The sequence below is a fragment of the Ahaetulla prasina genome, chromosome 16 (assembly GCF_028640845.1).
Source record: "Ahaetulla prasina isolate Xishuangbanna chromosome 16, ASM2864084v1, whole genome shotgun sequence".
Taxonomy (NCBI): Eukaryota; Metazoa; Chordata; class Lepidosauria; order Squamata; family Colubridae; genus Ahaetulla; species Ahaetulla prasina.
In genome coordinates this window covers 14,188,735-14,209,072 of record NC_080554.1, presented here as the reverse complement: position 1 = coordinate 14,209,072, position 20,338 = coordinate 14,188,735, and the positions used below count along the sequence as shown (strand labels likewise).

At 48.5% G+C, this 20,338-nt stretch overlaps 1 long non-coding RNA gene across 2 annotated transcripts in view; it reads right to left on the bottom strand.

Annotated features, from left to right (window-relative positions):
• Window positions 1–16,640: 16,640 nt before the first annotated feature.
• Window positions 16,641–20,338, bottom strand: part of LOC131186082 (uncharacterized) — a 30,164-nt gene continuing 26,466 nt past the window's right edge. Inside the window, exons 3-4 of one of the 2 annotated variants that reach the window (XR_009152297.1) lie at window positions 19,464–19,845; window positions 16,641–17,766 (exon numbers count right to left, since the gene is read on the bottom strand). This is a non-coding gene — a long non-coding RNA (uncharacterized LOC131186082). Of the gene's footprint in view, window positions 17,767–18,539; window positions 19,846–20,338 lie in introns of those variants that run through there. The other variant, XR_009152296.1, reaches the window with a different exon arrangement.

Here is a 20,338-nt window from a genome sequence, read left to right as displayed (position 1 = left end):
CACTTAAAAGCCTCCCAGTGTGTGACGATTGTTTGTGCCTCTGCAGTGGCATCGTCCACAGGCAACTGTTTGTATGCCTGTGCTATGTCCAGTTTGGCAAAGATTTTCCGATCCTAGGAGTGCAGCAGATGCTGCAATTGGCACTGGATAGGCACTCTTCTGTAGGGCCTTATTAAGAGTCGCTTTGTAGTCCGAGCAGATGGAGATGGAAGTGATGGATTGAATGGGGGTCACTATGGGGGTCTCCCATCCAGCATAGTCGATGGGAACGAGGATCCCTTGCTGGACTAGTTGTCTAGCTCTTTATCTATTTACGGCTTGAGTGCAAAGGGAACCCGCCCGGCTTTAAGTCTTATGAGGCGATCCCATGGTCGAGGTTGAAGGAGATAGGGGTCCCCACATGTACTTGCCCAGGGTTCCAGCGAAGACATCTTGGAATTCACACAGGAGGTTGTCCTTCATGCTTCCATGGGCGGTGTGAATTTCCTGACTCATAGAGATCCATCCCAGGGCTGGATCCAGTCCCAGCCCAGGAGGCTCGGGAGGTGTCCGGACAATGGTGACCAGTAGCTTCTTTTGGTAGGGTCCGTACTTGACGCTGATGGTGGCGATGCCTTCCATGGGGACCCTGTTCCTTGGAAGTCATGAACTTGGAGTCGTTGGGGCTCCAGCTGGTTTTCGGATGTGCGGGAGTGACTTTTGGACTGTGTCCCAAGATATGATCGTGATGGACGATCCGGTGTCGATCTCCATCTCGATCTGCTGGCCATCGATGCCAACCATTGTGAATGCTTTGTCCTTGGGGCTTGTGTTTGCATGGCGATCCTGACTTGGTTTGAATTCGCTCTTTTGGGCAGCCATTTTGGGCAGCCAACCAGCCACTGGCTGGTTGGCTTCCATTCCGCACGGTTTCTCTGGCGGGAAGGTTGAATTGCTCTGCACACACGGGCCAAGTGGCCCCTCTTCTCACACCAGCGGCATATGGCGTCTCAGAAACGGCAGTCATTCTGATGATGGTCACCCCCGCAGCTGGGACAATTGTTCTCGCTGTCACACCTGGACTGATCCATCCGGAAAACTGCTTCTTCTCTGACCTCCTCGTCTCCGTCTCCAACTTGGGCGGCCCCTTGGTGTTCGGCTTGGGCGACCCCTTGGTGGAGTAGCATTGCAGTGGTCAGGGTGTTGTTTGCCCCTGGGCGCTGCATAGTTTTGGTGGCTTTGCTAGACAGTTCGTGCCCCTTAGTTTCATTGATTGCTCCTTGCCATGTTAGATTGTGCTTTGAGAGCAGCTGCCGCTGCATCCGGGTATCTCGTACCCCGCATATGAATTGCTCGAGTAGGGTGTTGTCTAGGTGTCCCCGGTACTCACAATAGGTAGCCGCTTTCCTCAGGGCAGCAATGTAGACACAGATGGATTCTCCCTCTCTCTGCAGCCGCTGGCGGAATTCGAACCACTGGGTGAATTTGGACAGGGATGGCGCATAGTGAGCCTGGAGCGTGTCCTTCAGGACAGTCCATGATACTGTCTGCACCGGGGTTGGATCAGTGAGTGATTCCGCCACGTCGAAAACGGCAGGCCCGCAGTGATGGAGAAAAACGGCTCTTTTCCGATTGTCCGGCAACCTGTGGAGGTCGTTAGCTTTGAGGAAACAATCAAATCTTGCCATGAACATTCCCCATTTCTTGGTAGCAGGGTCGAACGGCGTTAGGGAGTTGGTGGGGTTGGCCATTCCGTCAGTCCGTGCAGTCGTCAGTCTCTCGTCGTTGGTTTGTTCAGCTTGCTCATGCCAGCCTCGATCCCATCCTTGTCGCCAATGTTGGATCGGGCAATGGAGGAGGCATGAGACCAAGCTAGTGACAACAGCTCTTTTATTTAGTGTGAGACTTCAGCGAAGGGTACCGATAAAAGGTGCTCCTTTTATCCTTACCTGGCTGAGGCACCAGCCAATTAGATTTGAATGTTTTCCCGCCGGATTTTTCCCCGAATAGGATCATACGCAACAGAGGCTTCTTGCGTTAAGTAGCTTGCATTTAAAGTCTGCAGTGGTGGAATATTGAGGAAGTCGGGGCGTGCATGCCTAGTATAGGTTGTTGGGGAGGGGTTGTGATGTGGGCCATTGGTCTTACTTTTGATTTAGTCAGTGTGGTAGTCAATGTATAACTTAGTCACTCCTTGGTCCTGATGTCTTTTGAGTTCTGAGCAGAGTTCATGGGAGCAGATATGTTGTAGTATGGATAGGTCAGACTGTGAACAAAGTTTGTTATGGTTGGTGTTGCTTATGGCGATTGAGTTAATAGCATGAATGAATTTGCGTTTGCTGGACTCATTCTTGTAAACGATTCTGCAGAAACATGGGGCCACTGAGCCGTCACTGTTCTTGAACTCAGGGCCGTCATGGGAAATATCAATGATTTCATCAGGGGAGATGGTTGATGTCTGATGTTGCAAACCTTTGGGATATCATCAGACTCGTTGCTGTCCTCTAGACCAAATAAAATAGCGTTGGGACATTTTTGTCCACGTTTGATGGCATCTTTGATGAGTAAGGAGATATTATTTGCTGGGTTGGTGGTTATTTGTGGTTGTGGCTGTTGAATTGAGAATGGATTTTGAGCTGTTGGATGTTCGTTTTTCTGCATTGTATTTTTTTCCCCAAGAGATTTCAAGAAGTTGATCCAACATCAAGAAACCTGGTTTGTTTAATGTCCTGGGGGGTGGGGAGATGAAAATGCTCAGCAGGCAAGAGAGCTACGAAGTCATCCGATTGCATTTGAGTCTGGACCAGAGCGAGGAAACTGAAAAACGCCCAGGCCATGGGGAGACCTCTTATTTGCACTTCAGCCCCCTCCCCTCAGGAGGTGTAGCAGATTAAGTGGAAATAAAATCACTCCTAGAAACAATTCAGAAGGCCAAATTCAAGTCTCAGCACTCCTCATCAGGCAATGCAATGGGGCCCAATGCCATGCAATCCATACAGAAATGGGTCTCGTCCAGCTGGGAATATAAAAAGCAGAAGTTCCAAGCTTTCCATTCAGCCCAAGGCAACCGAGGGAACCAGAACCACAGATACAACAAAGGAGGTGGATTTAGGCTGAACACAAGAAGGAAGAAGAAAAGGAAGAGCTGCTTCACGGAGGAGTAACTACTTCAGGAATGGTGGAGCCTGCAGTCTGCTTTTTTTCTTCACAGAATATTGCTGGCCCTCAGAACCTGAAGGCTAAACAAGGAATAATGGATGGAAACTGACCAAGTAGAGATCTGGAAATTAGGAGAAATTTCCTGACAGTGAAAACAATCAACCAATGGAGGAGAAGTTGCCTTCAGAAGTTGTGGGAGCTTCACCACTGGAAGCTTTCAAAAAGAGACAGGATATATCTGACATATCTGTCAGATATGGTGTAGGATCTGCTTGGGTGGGAGGTGGACTAGATGACCTACAAGGTCCCTTCCAACTCTGTTAATCTGTATCTGTATTGTAACCTCTTCTCACACATCTCTCTAACCAAGGGATCTGGACAAATGTTCATATGGAGCTTGCAAAGCTTTCTGGTCCACGAGAGAAAGTTCCTTTTATCTCCTCCACATGGAGCCATTCCCAGAGGGGCTCAAACCACACCTTGATCTGGCTTTCCGGGCCGCCTGTCCCAGAGGCTTCCCACGGCTCTTTCATAGGATGTGTTCTTGCTACTTTAACATTCTATGGAACATCTGTTTCTGTTGTGTCATGTGTTTTATTGCTATGGATGCTTGGGGTGTAGTCTTATTAAGTTGTCTGGCTTGTTTCTTATTGAACTGATGTGTGTGTGTGCCACTTTGGATGACTTTTGTTAAAGCAGAAAGTGTGGCTTATCCCTGTCTGTGCAAACTAATTAGTGGAATAGCAGATGTGCTTTTCAGAAGCATTGAAGTTAGCTTCAGACCAGTTTTAATAAATATGGATCATGCACTAAAATTGAATGTAAACCCCTCCCTCCCTTTCTCTCTCCCCTCTCCTTCCTTCCTTCCTTCCTTCCTTCCTTCCTCCCTCCCTTCCACCCTTCCTCCCCCTCTCTCCTTCCTTCCTCCCTCCCTCTCCTTTCTTCTTTCCTTCCTTTCCTTTCCTTCCTTCCTTCCTTCTTCCTTCCTTCCTTCCTTCCTTCCTTCCTCCCTCCCTCCTCCCTCCCTCCCTTCCCCTGACCACTTAAAAAATTACTTGGCTTTTTCTTAAGCTTACCCCTGGAATAAATATGGGCAAATTCATCATGAGCATTAGTCGGGCACTGCCAAACTCAAGTCACTTTTCAGACAGACAGCAGCATTCTCAAAAATATATGGATACTTAATTAATCCCAGAAGAGACCAGAGTGAATTTAGCTACTGTAAACAGAGTCCTTCATTTGATGGAACAATTTGAGGCAAGGATAGCAGCGACCATGGAACAAGCAGCATCAAACATTGGAAAGTGTAAGTAACCTTTTTTTCCTGCCGAGTGTGCAGAGGGGAAGGGAGGGAGAGGCAGTTTCCCTCAACGTCGGTGGAGATTCTCAATCACCCAGGACAGATGCTGGTTGTCCCAAAAGTGTTTTTTCAAAAGGCAACTGGACTCCTCTTGGTTGTTGTTTTTCCTTGAAAACGTTCTGCTTCTCATCCAAGAAGCTAGGTTTAGAACTGAAGAAGAATGAGATGAAATGAGAAGAAAAAAACAAGAAAAGTCCAGTCACCTTTAAAAAAAAAAACCCACCTTTGGGACTCCCTGAATGGTGGACTCCATCCTGTGCTGCACGGCAGAGGAGCCTCCAACTCCTTGGTGGCCCAAAGAGAAACGAAGCCACCACCGATGAGGCTCTGCAGGCCTCATTCCCCTTCTGGGGAGGGGGGACTGTAGCAGGAGGTGGGCAGCCAGGAGGGCTAGGACTTGAAGGGGTCTGTTCCAGAGCACTCACCATCTGCAGAGAAACGGAGGTCCTGGTTGAAGTCCAACCTGACTTGAGATGAAGGAGTCCAGATTTGTGCTCCTCAACATCTCCCGTACAAAGCAGCCCAGCATCTCTTGGGGTGATTGGTCCCACCGTCCTCTGGCTCCTACAGTTAGGAAGATTTTTTTTTTCTAATTTGCCTTCTGATCACCTCAATCTGTTATTTTTCACCCTTGTTATCCTTTCCTGAATCGGTTCCAGTTCTCTGAATATTCTTCTTAAAATATATTGCCCAGAACTGCTTAAAATATTCATACATACTCCAGAAGAGTCCAGCAATAAAAACCTACCTTTCCCCACTGGTTCTGGCAAAAAGGTTCTGGCAAAAAAGGGCCGGTGAATAGCACAGGCTGGTAATGCCTGTTATTAAGAACACAAAGCCTGTTATTAAGAACACAAAGCCTGCAATTACTGCAGGTTCGAGCCCGGCCCAAGGTTGACTCAGCCTTCCATCCTTTATAAGGTAGGTAAAATGAGGACCCAGATTGTTGGGGGGGCAATAAGTTGACTTTGTAAAAATATACAAATAGAATGAGACTATTGCCTTGTACACTGTAAGCCGCCCTGAGTCTTCGGAGAAGGGCGGGGTATAAATGTAAACAAACAAAAAAAAAACAAAAAAACAAAGCTCTTTGGCAGGAAATTAAATAATATATATTTTTAAAATCCCATATTTAAATTGTACCCTGCTCAGAGCAGCACTCCTGGTTTATCACACCCAAATGCCTGCAAATATTGGCTTATTTGTGGGGCTGGTTCAAAGAAGCACCGTCCCAGCGCTCGGAAATGCCCCTGCCTGCCCACTCCGAGGGTTTCACAGAGGCCTCCTGGGGCAACCCCCGTCGGGGGCGGGGGGGCTTTGGATTTTCAGAGTGTGTTATCTGGATGAAGCTGGTGTTCTCTAGGGCCAAAGTCCTGCCAGAGCCTCTCATCCCAGAAGTTCTCCCTTGAACTGAGTTTATTGGAATTAAGTACATGATGTAGGATGAAAAATCCTTCTGGTTCCAATCCAGGGAGAAAGGCGCTGGAAATAAAATGGAGGCTGATTGGAAAGAAGGATTCCGTTTATTGATGAGCAGCATCCGCATGTGGTTCTGGGACAGCCGACCAATTGGTTGAATGAATGGATGGATCTTTATAGGTTTCTGTGACCTTGAAGTTTGAACTGTCTGGGGATTGTGCAATGAAGGGGCTTTTGAGTCCTTTGCTACTTCAAGGGTGGTGGGTTAATCCTTTTATGTCCTGTCCCTCTTAGTCTCATCATCTGGACCTCAGGGGTTTTGTCTGGAATAGGCTGGCCTGGATTTCTTAATGGGCACAAAATATCCATCTCTAAAGATTTCAGGCATCGTCTGGAGGCTGTTTTACTAAGCAGGGAATTGGAGCTGCTTTCATTCTCTGGGGAGGGGGTGGGCTTCCCACAATGGTAAGATCTTTAATTCTTTAAAATTGTAACTCACTGATTTGCTTTTTTTAAAAAAAGGATGTTCAGCTCCTTATTCCAAATGTTTTATAGGTTGTCAAAGTTCATCTTCAGAATGTTTATGATGCTACTGGAATGTCTGATCAAATCATGAAGAGCCTTTCATCCCATAGGTGATCCCAAATCCTCCTGCGATAAGAGAAAGGTTTCAAAAGGCTGATTAAACAGGGAGCCAGCAGCACCAGGTTTATTTGGCCCTAAACTAAGAAACAAAAGCTTACCGTCCGTTTTCAAATGAGGCATTGATTTCTCATGGAAATAGGAATTTTATTTTATTTTATTTATTTATTTTTGTCACAACAGTATATATAAGCATAAGCATAAGCATGAAATAACTATACAGTAATTAATTTATCTGCGCATGTCCAAGATGGCGCCGTGCCGCTGAGTAGGAGATGCGGCAGCGGGCCTTTCTGGACCGGACCGGACCGGGCCAGGGGAGGACCTTTTGAGAGCTTAGGTCCCCCGCCCGGGTAGAGGACAGTCCTGCCAGCAAGGAGATGGGCGGCTGGATGCTGGGCGGCTCCGTGCGGCTTCGGGAGGAGCTCCAGAGTTGTCTCCCCCCCAGCGGCGATGGCCTCAGCGGTTTTGCGGTGGCGGCAGCGACGGCCTGGCTCAGCAGTCGGTGGCCTGGCGGTCTGGCTCAGCGGTCGGTGGCCTGGCCCAGTGGTCGGTGGCCTGGCCCAGCGGTTGGCGGCCTGGCCCAGCGGGCGGCGGCCTGGCCCGGCGGGCGGGCGCGCGGCCCGGCGGTCGAGCAAGCAGCCTTTTTGGTCCACTCTGGAGGATGTCTTCGGGCTGGCTGCAGAGGGCCCCTGAGATCCTGGACCCCCCGCCCAGACCTTGGGTGAGAGATGGCTCTCTCCGGGGGTGCCGGCGGCCCCGCCTGGTTTGGTGGCCGAGTGGGCCGGGTGGGCGCCCTCCCGGGCCGGCTCGAGTGCAGGGGGGGACCCGGTGAGTGCTTGGGCCCCCCGCTTGAGTGCTCGAGGGATGTGATGCTGCCTCCAGCTGGGGGAGATGAGGACGGTCCTGGACAATCCTGGCTGGGGCCGACTGGGATGTTTTTTCCTATGGCGGCTTGGCCTGGAGGGCGGCGCCACCGTCAGCAACGTTGAGAGATGTTGCTGGAGAACTGCCGGCAGCGGTCTGGGGCAGTTTTGGACTGTTCCGCTGCTTCGGTGCTGCTGGGTCGCTGAGGGCGGTGTCCAAGAGAGGTGTGGTCCCCGTTATGTGGCCCCCACCTCCCGGAGTGACTATGACCTGTTACGCCACATCGTGCCTCGACGATGACGAGGATAAACGAAAACCTGGGCTGTTGTGACCCAAGTTCCTGGACCCGGACTCCTGGACTCGGATGATTCAGAAAGTGAGGGAGAAGACCTGGCCAGCCCTGCTTCTCGTGAGCCCTTTCCCTCCCTGGCACCCACTCAAAGGGAGGAGGAGGGGCCGGCAAAGCCTGATTCCATGGAGCCTCCTTCTGATTTGGCAACGCCCCAAGAACAGTTTTGGAGTGATGCAAGATTACGAAGACGTGATCGGCGTGCGCAGCAGCGGAAGAGTTGGGACAAAGCCAAGTCATAATTGTCATGCAGTGACATCTGCAGAGACTATAAATAGGAGGCGGGACTTCCTGGTTTTTTGTCTTGGACAAAGTAATGAATTTGCGCGGGCAATCTGTATCAACGGAGGGAAGAATATATTCGTGAGTAATTCTGGCCTTATCTGTAATTTCCTTGTTATCTCCAGAAACTTGGCAGGCCCGTGGGTAGACGTAGCCAGGACATTTATATATCTGTAAATAAATCAGAAAAGAGGCCTCTGACTGACTCTTTGCTGGGAGTATTGGGGGAAGGGAAACAGAACATGGGCCTTGAGAAAATCTGGACCTAAACCTGGACCTGGACTCCGACCCTAGTTGGAGTCCAGGCGGAACCCTGGTAGCCCATGTCATTGTAGGACTCCTTTTTTCCCTCCCCCCCCCCCACAGACCACCCTTGGATTGCCTATGTGGGGTTGATTAACTGACTGGACAAAGCGGTTCTTTTTCCATCTGCCGTCTAAGAACTGATTCTCTGACTGTTCTGACCCGGAAGGCTGGCATTGTCATTTTGCCATCTTGACCGGCCATGATGGGTCTGCTTGCCGGATTTCTATTATGCGGATATTTTCAGCGGCTGACCTTTTTGCCTTCGAGATTCCCCTCTCTCGCGGGTTTGGCCCTCTACATTATCGAGGGCCCACCTTGAGGACGGGTTTTGGAACCCCGAGAGGTGGCATGCTAAAAATAGGAGGCTTAGGGGATTTTTAATTAATTGTTTTAAGTGTTTTTTTAAAGGGAGTTTTAATGGGAATTTTAAGGGGAGGGTGGGAACTGACGGGTTGGGGTTGGGGGGTGGGAGGGGAAACCCGTCGGGGAGGGAGCCAGTCCTTGCGAGTGCTCGCGACGATTCTTTATTAGGTTTGGAGGTGAAGGAATTTTCCAATTCCTGAGGGTTGTTCCATCAGCACGGTAAGTGGGAAAGGCAGATATGGCAGAAGCGGGGGGCCGTATCATGTTCGGGGGATGCGCACTCGCTGTTTAAGAGTGATTGTGCGCTCCGGCCCCTCAGACTTTTCCCATTCTCCAAGTGGTCAGTATCCCCAGGGCCTGGACCTTCGGCTGATGTTATGCAATGCAAGGTCCGTAGTGAATAAAGCCCCCCTGATTTATGATCTTATACGGGGGGGCTGCGGTCCTTATGGGCATTTCGGAAACTTGGTTGGGCACCGAAGGGGAGGGGGGTGCCCCTTGTAGATATGTGCCCACCGGGTTTCCGAGCATTCCATCAGCCGAGGGCCCAGGATAGGGGTGGAGGGGTGGCGGTTGTTATTAAGGATAGTCTAGAACCGAGGGAGGCCACTGTACCTCAAATAGCCGGTTGTGAATCCCTTTACGTGAAGTGGGGGCATAGGATGCAGGTGGGCTTGTTGGTCACGTACCTGGCTCCTTGCTGCGTGACAACAGCCCTGCCCGAGCTGCTTGAGGTGATAGCCGGGATGGCAGTTGATACCCCTAGGCTTATGGTCATGGGGGACTTCAACTTGCCATCGGCCAGCATGTCATCAATGGCAGCTCAGAAGTTCATGGCCTCCATGACAGCCATGGACCTGACCCAACTAGTTGACGGCCCCACCCACATTGGGGGAAGCACACTGGATCTGATTTTTGTCTCTGGACAGTGGCTGAATGATCTGGAACTAGGGGATCTAGTCATTGAAACTTTGTCATGGTCAGATCATTCTCTCCTTCGTCTGGACTTTCGGACCACCACCCAACACCACAGGGAGACAGGGCCGATGCGTTGGTTCTGTCCCAGGCGACTGATGGACCCGGAGAGGTTCCTGACGGAGCTTGGGCCACTCCCTGGGGATCTGGCCCATGGCTCTGCCGAGGACTTGTCGCGACCTGGGAACGGGCTGCGGCGGGCTCTTTGGACCGTGTCGTGCCTTTGCGGCCTCTGACCCGGCGTAGGTCTCAACCGGCTCCCTGGTTTTCCGAGGAGCTGAGGGAGATGAAACGCCGGAAAAGACGCCTAGAGAGTGTCTGGAGGCCAGCCATTCTGAAGCTGACTGAACACTAGTTAGGTCTCATATTCAGACCTACCTAGTGGCTCTGAGGGAGGCCAAGCGGGCCTATGTCTCTACCCTCATTGCGTCAGCAGATAACCGCCCGCCCTCCCTGTTTAGGGTGACTCGCTCTCTCCTCCATCAGGAAGTGAGCGATGATCCCTTACAGGGTTGTGCCGAGGACTTTAGTAAGTATCTGTACAATAAAATCACTCAGCTCTCCGGGACGGTTTGGACCAAAATTGGGTAGTCTCAGGCGAAGTGATGGAGGCAAGTCTTGTTGAGCCCATTTGGGAGGAGTTTGATCCTGTGGCTCCCGAGGACATGGACAGGTTGCTGGGGCGGCTGAATGCCACCACATGTTTATTGGATCCGTGTCCCTCCTGGTTGGTACTGGCCACTCGGGAGGTTACACGAGGCTGGCTCCAGGAAATTGTTAACGCTTCTTTGAGGGAGGGGGTTGTGAGGCCCCTCCTCAAGAAGCCATCCCTGGACCCAGCTGTTTTGGGCAATTACCGTCCAATCTCCAACCTTCGCTTTGTGGTGAAGGTTGTTGAGAGTGTGGTGGCATATCAGTTACCCCAGTACCTGGATGAATCTGTCTATCTAGACCCGTTCCAGTCCGGTTTCCGGCCCGGGTACAGCACGGAGACGGCTTTGGTCGCGTTGGTGGATGACCTCTGGAGGGTTATTCCTCTGCCCTGGTCCTGTTAGATCTCTCAGCGGCTTTTGATACCATCGACCATGGTATCTTGCTGCGCCGGTTGGAGGGTTTGGGAGTGGGAGGCACCGTTTTGCGGTGGTTCTCCTCCTATCTCTCTGACCGGTCGTAGACGGTGTTGACAGGGGGGCAGAGATCGACTTCAAGGCGCCTCCTGTGTGGAGTGCCACAGGGGTCGGTTCTCTCACCTCTCCTGTTCAACATCTACATGAAGCCGCTGGGGGAGGTCATCAGTGGTTTTGGGGTGAGTTATCAACTGTACGCTGATGACACCCAGCTATACATTTCCAGCCCGGACCACCCCAATGAAGCTGTCGAAGTGCTGTCTTGGTGTCTGGAAGCCGTGCTGGTCTGGATGGGGAGAAACAGGCTCAAGCTCAACCCTCCAAGACTGAGTAGCTGTGGATGCCGGCACCCCGGTACAGTCAGCTGCAACTGCTGCTGACTGTTGGGGGCGAATCATTGGCCCCAATGGAGAGGGTGCGCAATCTAGGCGTTCTCCTGGATGGATGGTTGTCTTTTGAAGAGCATTTGGCGACTGTCTCCAGGAGAGCCTTCTACCAGGTACGCCTGGTTCGCCAGTTGCACCCCTTTCTAGACCAGGATTCCCTATGCACGGTCACTCATGCCCTCGTCACCTCTCGCCTAGACTACTACATGGGGCTCCCCTTGAAGAGCACCCGGAGGCTCCAGTTGGTCCAGAATGCAGCTGCGCGGGTGATAGAGGGAGCCTCTCGTGGCTCTCATATAACACCTCTCCTGCGCAAGCTGCACTGGCTACCTGTGGTCTTCCGGGTGCACTTCAAGGTGCTGGTTACCACCTTTAAAGCGCTCCATGGCATAGGACCCAGATATCTACGGGACCGCCTTCTGTTACCATATGCCTCCCACCGACCGGTGCGCTCCCATAGAGAGGGTCTCCTCAGGGTGCCGTCAGCCAAACAATGCCGGCTGGCGACCCCCAGGGGGAGAGCCTTCTCTGTAGAAGCACCTACCCTCTGGAATTTATTTTTATTTATTTATTTATCACATTTGTATACCGCCCTATCTCCCTAGGGACTCAGGGCGGTTCACAGGCAAATAAAAAAGGTACATATAAATACAAAATAAAATAACAATTAAAAAACTTATTCTACATAGCCAAATTTTTAAAAGAACAATATAAATAATAAAACCCATTAAAACCAATATAAATTTAAAATCTAATCCAGTCCTGCGCAGATGAATAGATGTGTTTTAAGCTCGCGGTGGAAGGTTCGGAGGTCCGGAAGTTGACGAAGTCCTGGGGGGAGTTCGTTCCAGAGGGTGGGAGCCCCCACAGAGAAGGCCCTTCCCCTGGGTGTCGCCAAACGGCACTGCCTGGCCGACGGCACCCTAAGGAGTCCCTCTCTGTGAGAGCGCACGGGTCGGTGAGAGGTATTCGGTAGCAGCAGGCGGTCCCGTAAGTAGCCCGGCCCTATGCCATGGAGCGCTTTAAAGATAGTTACCAAAACTTTGAAGCGCACCCGGAAGGCCACAGGTAGCCAGTGCAGTCTGTGCAGGAGAGGTGTCACATGGGAGCCACGAGGGGCTCCCTCTATCACCCGCGCAGCCGCATTCTGAACTAACTGAAGCCTCCGGATGCCCCTCAAGGGGAGCCCCATGTAGAGAGCATTGCAGTAATCCAGACGAGACGTCACGAGGCGTGGTGACCGTGCATAGGGCATCCCGGTCTAGAAAGGGCAACTGGCGAACCAAGCGAACCTGGTAAAAGCTCTCCTGGAGACGGCCAAATGATCTTCAAAAGACAGCCGCTCATCCAGGAGAACGCCCAAGTTGCGCACCCTCTCCATCGGGCCAATGACTCGCCTCAACAGTCAGCCGCGGACTCAGCTGACTGTACCGGGATGCCGCATCCACAGCCACTCTGTCTTGGAGGGATTGAGCTTGAGCCTGTTTCTCCCCATCCAGACCCGACGGCTTCCAAACACCGGACAGCACTTCGATAGCTGTTGGGGTGGCCCGTGTGAAAAGTACAGCTGAGTGTCATCAGCGACAGCTGGTACCTCACACCAAGCCACTGATGATCTCACCCAGCTTCATATAGATGTTGAACAGAAGGCGAGAGATCGACCCCTGCGGCACCCCACAAGTGAGGCGCCTGGGCCGACCTCTGCCCCCTGTCAACACCGTCTGCACCGATCAGAGATGGGAGGAGAACCACCGATAAACGGTGCCTCCCACTCCCAATCCTCCAACCGGCGCAGCAGGATACCATGGTCGATGGTATCAAAAGCCGCTGAGAGGTCTAATAGGACCAGGGCAGAGGAACAACCCCTATCCCTGGCCCTCCAGAGATCATCCACCAACGCGACCAAAGCCGTCTCAGTGCTGTATCCGGGCCGGAAACCGGACTGGAACGGGTCTAGATAGACAGTTTCATCCAGGTGCCAGGGAAACTGACATGCCACCATATTTCTACAACCTTCGCCAAGCGAAGGTTGAGACCGGACGATAATTACCTAAAACAGCCGGGTCCAGGGAAGGCTTTGAGGAGGGCCTCACCACCATCTCTTTCAAGGCGGCTGGAAAGACTCCTCCAACAAAGAAGCACTGAATCGCCTGAGCCAGCCTCGTCACCTCCTGAGTGGCCAGTACCAACCAGGAGGGGCACGGGTCCAGTAAACGTGGTGGCATTCAACCTACCCAGCAACCTGTCCATGTCCTCGGAGCCACAGGGTCAAACTCATCCCAAATAATGTCAACAAGACCACCCTCAGCGCCCCATCTGAATCGCACAATTTTGGTCCAGACCGTCCCGAAGCTGAACGATTTTATCGATAGATAACCGTTAAACTCCTCAGCACGCCCTGCAACGGGTCATCCGCTCCCCTGGTGAAGGAGGAGCGGTCACCCAAACAGGGCGGCTGGGCGGTTATCTTGACGCAATGAGGGAGGAGGCAACGCCTCGCTTCCTCAATGCCACTAGGTAGGTCCTAGTATAGGACTAACTAGTGTCCGATCAGCCTCTGAACGGCTAGACCTCCAGGAACTCTCTAGGCGCCTTCTCCGGCGCTTCATCCCCTCAGCTCCTCGGAGAACCAAGGAGCCGGTTGGGATCGCCGGGTCAGAGGCCGCAGAGGCACGACACGGTCTAAAGCCCCAGCTGCAGCCTGCCCCAGGCCGCACTAGTTCCTCAGCCATGCCGTGAGCCAGACCCCCAGGAAACGGCCCAAGCTCCGTCTGGAACCTCTCCGGGTCCATCAGGCGCCTGGGACGGAACCAACGTATTGGTTCCGTCTCCCTGCGGTGTTGAGTGGCGGTCAGAAAGTCCAGGCGAAGGAGAGAGTGATCTGACCATGACAAAGGTTTTGTGACTACATCCTTCATGTCCAGATCCTTCAACCACTGACCAGAGATAAAAATCAGGTCCAGTGTGCCTCCCCCGATGTGAGTGGGGCCATCCACTACTTGGGTCAGGTCCAAGGCCGTCATGGAAGCGATGAACTCCCAAGCTGCTGTCGATGACGAACCGGAAGATGGCAAGTTGAAGTCCCCCATGACTAAAAGTCTGGGGGTCTCTACTGCCACCCCAGCAAGCACTTCCAGGAGCTCGGGCAGGGCAGCTGTCACGTAGCAAGGAGCCAGGTACGTGACAAACAAGCCCATCTGACACCTATGACCCCATCTCACAAAGAGGGATTCACACCCGGCAATCTGAGGTACAGTGGTCTCCCTCGGCTCTAGACTCTCTCTAATAACAACTGCCCCCCCACCCCTACCCTGAGCCCTCGGCTGATGGAATGCACGGAAGCCCGGTGGGCACATTTCAACAAGGGGCACGCCCCCTTCAGTGCCCAACCAGGTTTCCATCGCCTATAAGATCCATGGCACCCCCTGAATAAGATCATGTATTAGGGGCCTTATTGACCACGGACCGTGCTGTGCATAACATCAAGCGAAGGCCCAGGCTCTGAGGGTCTAGACCGTCCGGGAAACGGGAGAAGTCAGAGGGATCGGGGCTCCCTCCTGGACTCCGTCAACTTCCTGACCTCCTGGCCTTTCGCCGCGAGCTGAAGACGTATTTATTCTTCCGAGCAGGACTGGCATAATATGGGTTTTAAATTGGATTTTAAACGGGGTTTTATATCATGTCTTTTATAATTTTAATTTGGCCAAGGTTGAATAAGTTTTTAAAATAGGTTTTATTGTATTTTGTATTGTATTTTATCTGGCTGTTATCTGAGTCCTTCGGGATATAAAAAAATATTAGTAGTAGTAGTAGTAGTAGTAGTAGTAGTAGTATATAAGCATATATATAAGTATGAGTATGAAATAGCTTTATTAATTGTATATAACGAAAGGAAACAATAGGGCAGGGACGGTAGGCACGTTGGTGCTCTTATGCATGCCCCTTACAGACCTCTTAGGAATGGGATGAGGTCAACAGTAGACAGTTTTTGGTTAAAGCTTTGGGGATTTTGGGAAGAGACCACAGAGTCTGGTAGTGCATTCCAGGCATTAACAACTCTGTTACTGAAGTCATATTTTCTGCAATCAAGATTGGAGTGGTTAACATTAAGCTTAAATCTATTGTGTGCTTGTATATTGTTGCGATTGAAGCTGAAGTAGTCTTCAACAGGAAGGACATTGTAATAGATGATTCTATGAGTTAAACATAGGTCCTATTGAAGGCAGCGGAGTTCTAAATTTTCTAAACCCAAGATTTCAAGTCTGATGGCATAAGGTATTTTGTTATATTCAGAGGAGTGGAGAACTCTTCTTGTAAAATATTTCTGGACACGTTCAACTGTATTGATGTCTGAAATGTGGTGTGGGTTCCAGACAGGCGAGCTGTATTCTAGAATTGATCTAGCAAATGTTTTATAAGCTCTGGTTAGTAGTGTAATGTTTCTGGAGAAGAAGCTACGTAAGATTAGGTTAACAACTCTTAATGCCTTTTTTGCGATGTAGTTGCAGTGGGCTTTGGCACTTAGGTCATTGGATATGAAGACTCCAAGGTCTTTGACTGGGTGGGGGTCATCTGTAAGGTAATGTCCGTTGAGTATTTAGTGTTCAGGTTCTTTTTTCCAATGTGTAAGACAGAGCATTTGCTGGTTGAGATTTGGAGTTGCCAAGTTTTAGACCATTCTGACACGAAGTCAAGGTCTTTTTTTTTTTTTTATTCAAAAAGTTTTACAAAAAAATTTTTTCCCCTTTCCCCCCCTCCCCCCTCCCTTCACAACCCCCCCCCCCGACTTCCCGGAACGAGCACAAGGTATAGTTAAAATAAAACAAACATATGCTAAAAATTTTCATCCCAACTTAATTATACCCTACAATCATCAATTCCTAACTTCCCGAAAACAATCAAAATAATACATCATAATCATTCAAAACAGTCTGATAACTCTTAGTCTGATATCTACTTTGAATATAGTCAATCCATTTTTCCATTCCTTTAAGTATCTTTCTTGCGTATTGTCTTTCAAAAGGCTGATATCTTCGCCATCTCAGCCAAATTGGCAACTTTCAATATCCATTCTTCTATTGTAGGTACTTCTTTTTCTTCCAGTATTGTCCTATTAGTAATCTTGCTGCTGTTATTAGATTTAAAATCAATTTAGTCTCAATTACTGTACAATCCGTAATAATTCCCAACAAGAAAAAATTGGCAGGAACTTTATCTTCTTTTCAAAACATTTTGTAAAATCCACCAAATTTTTATCCAAAAGGCCTTTATGTCCTTACAAGTCCACCAAATGTGAAAATATGTAGCGTCATCACAATTACATCTCCAACATTTTGCTTGACATACGATAATTTCTTAGGATCTATGCCATCTATAAAACATTTTATAAAATTTTCCTCAATTCTGTGTCTGCGTGAATTTAACATTTCTAACCCAAATTTTTTCCCAAGTTTCCAATAATATTGGCTCCTGAAAATTTTGTGCCCACTTTATCATACAGTCCTTTACCAAGTCCCTTTCAGAATCTATTTCAAGTAACACATTATACAATCTCTTTATATGCTCCTGAGACTGATTTCTAATTTGCTTTACCAAATTTCCCTCGTTCTGCTCTATACAAAAGTCAAGGTCTTTTTGAAGAGTAGCTGTATTATTTGTAGTGTTGAATAGTTTGACATTGTCAGCGAAGAGAACACAGGAATCCTGTTGGATTTTCTTTCCTAACAATATCCAAATATATACGGCATTTTCTTTCCTAATGTTGTGCTTTTAATACCCACAACCACACACACAGCCCACTAAGAAATGTGAAGAATGTGCTTCTGGGTAAGAATGAGTGTCTACTCGGTCCATATCAAGGAGCAGCCAAGGAGATGTTTTCGAATCTGAGTGCCCCCCACAAGCTCTGCTTCTCCCTTCTTGCACTGAGCGGAACTTTGGGGGGTGTTGCACACAGCAGCAAAAGCTCTGTTGTGGAGAGCTTTGGTCTCCTCCAGGTCAGCTCCTGTCCATCATGCGTCTTGTGGCAAGGAGACCTCCGAGTTAATCCCAGCCAGGGCGATGCAGAGTCAGAGGGCTGGAAAGATTCGTCTCCACATCCCTTCTGCAACCACAGTGTTTATGGATGATTTGGGGCCAAATACCAATAGAACAGTACAGAAATCTGCTTAGTACACATTTTAATACAAATCTAACTTGCACTTTCCAAAATAAATAGATTCGGTTTCCCTTCTGATTTGTACAAAGTAGGAATCTATTGGTTAAATTTACACTTTGCTTTAGGGAAAATGAGCTGGGCCATGGCAAAGTCTTCTTCAACCCAACACCCCCACCCCCCACAAGCCTTCGCCTGCCTGGCAGTTTTGCTTCCATCTGCTATGTTCTCCGTTCTAACATCAACCAGATCTTTCTTAAAGATCAGGACTGTTGATGAAAACAAAGCAGAAATACTCAGGACCATTAATAGTCTCTGTGCTTCAATGGTGGACTTCCAGGAGAGGGCCCTGGTGAGCATTTTCATGTTCTTTTCATATCAGGTGAAGAAACCCACAACTGTGAAACAATAAAAAGAGATTAAACTTTGGGAGCAGAATAAAAGGCAGCTTTGCTAAAGTATATTGCTTGCAAAATGATGCCCGGTGCTGGAACAAACAGAATAGAGGAATTAACCAACCCACCCTTCCCTTCACCTTAGACTGAGGGAAGTGTATTCATATTAATTAGTATTAACTGAGCGTGGGATTTTGTGGATGCACAGATCACTAGATGGCAGACAAAAGGCATTTTTTTTCTATTTTCTCTGCTGCCATCTAGAGATTGTCTGGACCTCTGCAACACAGGTCCTGTGATCATTATGCCTTCTGTTATGAGCTCCGACAATAAAGACCCTTCGTTTACATAACGTGCAAAGAATCACCACCAAGAAGAAGCGAAGGTCAATCTGGTTTTATGGTTTTATTATAACGCTAGAAATAAGGAGCTGCTGACAAGGAGCTGCTGATCCAATTCTACAGAGGAATTATTGAGTCTGTCATTTGCACCTCTATAACTGTCTGGTTCGGTTCTGCAACCCAACAAGAAAAACACAGACTTCAGAGGATAATTAGAACTGCAGAAAAAATAATTGCTACCAACTTGCCTTCCATTGAGGACCTGTATACTGCACGAATCAAGAAGAGGGCCGTGAAAATATTTGCAGATCCCTCGCATCCTGGACATAAACTGTTTCAACTCCTACCCTCAAAACGACACTATAGAGCACTGCACACCAGAACAACTAGACACAAGAACAGTTTTTTCCCGAAGGCCATCACTCTGCTAAACAAATAATTCCCTCAACACTGTCAGACTGTTTACTGAATCTGCACTACTATTAATCGTTTCATAGTTCCCATCACCCATCTCCTCCCACTTACGACTGTATGACTATAACTTGTTGCTGGCAATCCTTATGATTTATATTGATATATTGACCATCAATTGTGTTGTAAATGTTGTACCTTGATGAACGTATCTTTTCTTTTATGTACACTGAGAGCATATGCACCAAGACAAATTCCTTGTGTGTCCAATCACACTTGGCCAATAAAAAATTCTATTCTATTCTTCTAAAAGAGAGGCTCCCCATGACTGGACGGGTTGAAGCCAAGATGGACGGCCATCTTCTGGAGGTTTTAGAGGGAGGGGCACCCTTTACGACCCAAGTGCTCCTCCCAATAATTCCATACATTTATAATTGTAGAATCTCTTATTATGTTTGCTTGGTAGAATAGCTGCAGTTAAAATTACTATGCTTCCAAGATTCCTATTTTTATTTCTGGCATTCCCAATTCTCTTGCTGACTATTTGGGGGTTTTCTTTCATCTATAGAATGAAAAGTGTTCTTAAATGTAGAATTTTGCAAAATCTTACATTATAAACAAGACAGGATGGAACCTTAGGCACTCTAAATTACAGGCATCTGACTTTCAACAAATACCAAATAACGGTCTGTGGGCAGGCAGTGAGTTGACACTGAGCACCATGGCTGCTAGAGCAATTCTTTCTCTCAATATTTAGAAAATAATACCTACAATTTCAAAATCATCTTTTGAAATTTGAACTTGTAAAGTGTTATCAGATACTTAATTTTTTAAAAAGCTTAAGCAATGTTTTCTCCTATTCCTTGATTGGGAAAATAAATGCATTTTGTTTAGAAACAGAAGCATACAGATTTTTATCATTAGCAAATAAAAGCTTGTTCTTAATACCTTCTTCAAATGAAGCAATGAGTATCAATTGGATTTTACATACGTTCAATCCTTCCTCTGCAAAATATCCCTGTCTGGGAAACTAAAGCTGTTAATAATACAAGGAAGCCTCAATTTAACAGGCCCTTTGGGATGAAGGGGTGGCTATTAAAGCCAAACATGTGTTAAATCATGAGTTGTGAAATTGGCATTCTTTCTGTACTTGTTGATATTCTTATGTCATTTTTACCAAAGTGAAGTAAATTGATATGAATGTTGTAACATTGTCAGTTATGGTATTACACAAATGAGGCCAATGGTGGAAATGTCATTATTTCTTTGTTTGTTTCTACAATCCTTTTATACTGACTGCTTCCGCGAATTCAGGGCAGTCTTCCTAAACCTGGAAAATAAAAATATTTCTATATTAGTTAATGCATTTGTTCTGTCACCCACAGCAATCAAGTGACTCTTGGGAGCCTGTGGGGCCACCCAAGAAAGCCAAACATTCCTGGACAGAAATCCAGGAGTTGGAGAGGACATCCGCAGCCAGAGGGTCACTCAGAAAGTTCCAGCCCATATCGAGGGGGCTGGCCCTCAAGGGTTGATGGAACTGGGAGCTGCCCCTCCAGAAAGAGTTCCCCACAAGGAAGCGGTCAGGATGCCCATGTCAAAGAAGCTGGGGAGCGGGGTGTCCCACAGGTGGTTTTTCAGGAGGCAACTGGACTTTTTCTTGTTTTTTCTTTGAAGACATTTCGCTTCTCATCCAAGAAGCTTCTTCAGCTTTGACAGGATAGTGGGGAATGGAAGGATTGTATATTTATTTAATTTATTTATTTATTTATTTAATTTAATTTTTATACCGCCCTTCTCCCGAAGGACTCAGGGCGGTGTAC